Below are 3,641 nucleotides of genomic sequence, written 5' to 3'. Positions count from 1 at the left end.
GGTAGATATCGGATATTTGTCTTATAAATCGAATATTCATCTAATTTACAATATCCAAGATTCTTAAGCTTCAATGTTCCAAAGCAAAGAAAACTGATGAGTATCACAAAGGGTAAATAAGTAGGATTAGCGAGTGAACTGTGAGTGACAGATCGGCCGAAAAGCGCCGATCAGTCATCGAGATTGGCTGATCAACGCCGATTAGCCGATGTTGGCGTTCAGTGAGCGAAAGTCAAATAGGAAAGAACCTAGAAGTAGGTGGTGTGAGTGGTCTGTAAGTTTGATCAACCTAATATTTTACTGCTCGAACTCAATGAGAGAGCAGTTATATAATCCGATTTTTTCTAACTTGTTACCGATCTAGAGCTTAAACGGTGGAAGATATCAACTTCAGGTCTTTGGTGACCGCCAATAAAAAAACACTATCTTCAGACGTTTTTTTTCTCTATCCCCTCACTCCCCTCCAACCTCTTCAAAATCTTTTTTTCTATTATTTTCGAATATGTTTTAAGCTGTCTACACATTAGCAAAAATATGGATACATGGCCCTTCAATAATAATATTGATAAAAACTTCAATAAATTGAAGAGAATTATTGAAGAAAATGCCTCCACACAGGAACTAATTTGTGAGGTAGCCTAGCCGAACAATTCGTCCAAACGTACCTATGATCTGAAAAATCAGCATTTTGACTTATGGAAAGAAAAAGATCAAAGGATAATCACTTTGGAGAATTTTTGGAAAGGCCTATACATTTCTTATCTAGCTATATCATTTCCAATCGATAAAATGAATTGGTCAAGTAATCGTAATTAATTTATTTTTCTCAAATATCTATTTTTATTCGTGCATAGGCATGTTACTAATGACAAGACTAGTTCTAGTTATTTTCTAGTTGTTAATTGTTTTCCGATTTGTGAACGAATTTTATCATTGACAAGCCGGTATTACACCAAAAAAAAACATGATTCTTTTAGACAATCCAAAATTTATAGTTCTTTCTCCTGAAACTACTCAATTACAAGCCTTCCTTTCTGAATTGCCAGATTATTCTTCTGGAAAATAACATAATCACTGCCATAGGCTTCGGAAAATGGTATCAGAGCATCTTCAAATAACGTATGGCCAGTGAAATCTGCACAAAAGTTTGAAGGCTTAAAAAAAATTAAAATGTATGCCAGTCACTTTTATACCACTTTACAGTGTTGCCAGATGTGTTCTTAACATGACATAAAAGTTTTGCTAGATTTAGTTAGGAAACATGGCTCCCACAAATAATACTGAAGAGTATAGACGACAATTAGTTTGTAATTTTCAGGACAGTCATCCCACATTGAATAAATCTGAAGTCGTAGAACTTTTTGTGACTATGGGAATATCGCGAAGGAGTATTTATAGCATCCTGTCGAACTATGGGAAGCGAAAAATCACTACACGAACTAAGGGATCTGGAAATTTTAGCACCCTTAGTCAATCGAAGATGCGGGCTCGACTTGCAAGTTAACATCCAATAAAGTTGCAAAGTCGTACCGTGAGCTTGGTAACAAAGTTGAATGTAGCAAAACAACGGTGAAGAAGTATCTGGAGTCTATGGGAATCAAGAGGAGAACCAGAAAACCGAAGCCAACTGTCTCAGAAACTCAGGAAAAGACTCAGAAAATTCGTTTGTCTCTTTTGACCCAAAATGTTTTTCACGCTCAAAACGACATTGTTTGTGTCATGGACGATGAGTCCTATTTCACCATGGATGGTAATGAGTAGCAGGGCCAGTATTATTATGAATGTGACGACAATGCAGATAAGAAAGTTAAGTACGTTGAGCATACTAAGTACCCGAAAAAGGTCCATTTGTGGCTTGCAATCAGTCCTACTGGAATATCTGAGCCCGTGTTCCTCACAAAGGGACTAGCGCAAAATTCTGACGTCTCTATCAGAGATTGCTTGCCTAAGCTGGAAGCTTTCATCAATAAGTATCATCGAAGGGACAATGTGATCTTCTGGCCAGACCTAGCACCCAGCCATTACTCAAAGAAGACAATGAACGCATTGGAGGAACTTGACATACTTGTTGTCAAGAAGGAAGAAAACTCCCCCTAACGTCCCCCAATTGAGGCCTATTAAATCATTTTGGGCTATTATTAAGTGAAAGGTGTATGCCCGAAACTTTCGACCCAAAACTGAAGTCACGCTAATGGGAAAAATAAAACGAGAGTTGAAGAAGATGCCAACATCCACATTTTCGACATCAATGGCGGAAGTTCCCTGAATGTGCTGAAAAGCTCATCGGATCGAACCGGATTTTTTCCTGAAATAAGTTCATACATATATCTTTCAAAACATGTAAAAAAGTTATAATAAAACTATGTAAAAATGTTAATAAATTGTGTTTGAACTTTGTGCAGATTTCACTGGCCATACGTTATGTCTATTCAAGTCTTTCACACCTCAAATTAGATTGAACTAACTTGAATTTGTTGTGACGTTTAAAAGAAGAGGAAGAGTATGAAAGAGAGGGAGAGATTTATGCAAAAGGATTGAGAAAGAAAAGGACGTGAATTTTGATTTCTTGAAATTTTCCTAATCCAAAAGGTGTGCTGAAGACGTAAAAGTCACGATTCACGTTATTTAAAAAAAAATCAAAATTTATTTTCAATTACGTATAATACATCATTTCTCGATTTTTGAGGTAAATATTTGATATAAATTTACCTAAGAATTAAAAGTTATAACCTTAAAATTGATACTTAAAATTATTTTTTATAATCACTTGTGAAATTGCAATATTGTTGCATTTGGTGTGGCAGAATATATGGGCAATATTTCATTGGACTTGGTTGAGGTAGGGCTTGCAACTCGCACAAAACTAAAACATTTGAAAAAATATAAGTTAAGTTTAGATGAATTAAAAATTTAATTAAATAACTCACTGCAGAGCACTGCCAGAATTAGAATAAAGAATCGATGCAGCATATTGGAATGGTGCTCCTAAGCTGAATTATTGAAAACTGAGACATATTATTTCACATCTTCTTTATATATCGATTCACCCCAGCGAGAAATACGTCAAATATTGTGAATTGTGCCTCTAAATCACGTTTTCGAAATAAAATCTTTCTCTGTCATAATTTTCCATTTGAGATGGAATGCAAATTAAAAATCATGGACAAAAATAATATGGGAGAAAAAATATGGGAAAAATACACGAATAATTTCCGTGACTTTGTGTATTTCTGTGTTGTAAATTAATTTTATTATGGTAACATGCGCCTGTTTTTCAATGTTTTTTTTTGCTCTGATGAGAATTACCTCTGGATGGTGATGCTTCATCTGAATTTGCATTTTATTCTGATTCTGTTTCTCAGAGAACTTGGAAGATTCCAAGAGGATGATCCTCATGTAGAGACGGTGTAAGGGAACTGAACGCCTACTCACTGGTCAGTTTTAATGATTTATTAATTTCTTGCAATTTTCTAACAAAACACACACGAAACCATCCTCCAGCAACTTCCAGATTGAGCCTCCGTGTTCAATGGCAACTTTTCGATGTTTTGCAGGAAGAAAAAGCTGCATAATCATAATTTGTATACATTCAATATTGAATCATTTAAATTCAATTTTTCCTACACTATTAAAAATTTATT

General features: G+C 35.0%; 1 long non-coding RNA gene across 1 annotated transcript; it reads right to left on the bottom strand.

The window, feature by feature from the left end:
* Positions 1 to 2,615: 2,615 nt before the first annotated feature.
* Positions 2,616 to 3,032, bottom strand: LOC129799286 (uncharacterized). The gene is made up of 2 exons (XR_008751504.1): positions 2,928 to 3,032; positions 2,616 to 2,863 (listed from the first exon to the last, which is right to left on the bottom strand). It is a non-coding gene; the product is annotated as an uncharacterized LOC129799286 (long non-coding RNA).
* Between the last annotated feature and the right edge of the window lie 609 nt (positions 3,033 to 3,641).

The sequence above is a fragment of the Phlebotomus papatasi genome, chromosome 1 (genome assembly GCF_024763615.1).
Source record: "Phlebotomus papatasi isolate M1 chromosome 1, Ppap_2.1, whole genome shotgun sequence".
Classification (NCBI taxonomy): domain Eukaryota; kingdom Metazoa; phylum Arthropoda; class Insecta; order Diptera; family Psychodidae; genus Phlebotomus; species Phlebotomus papatasi.
This window is presented reverse-complemented; position numbering and strand designations above follow the sequence as displayed.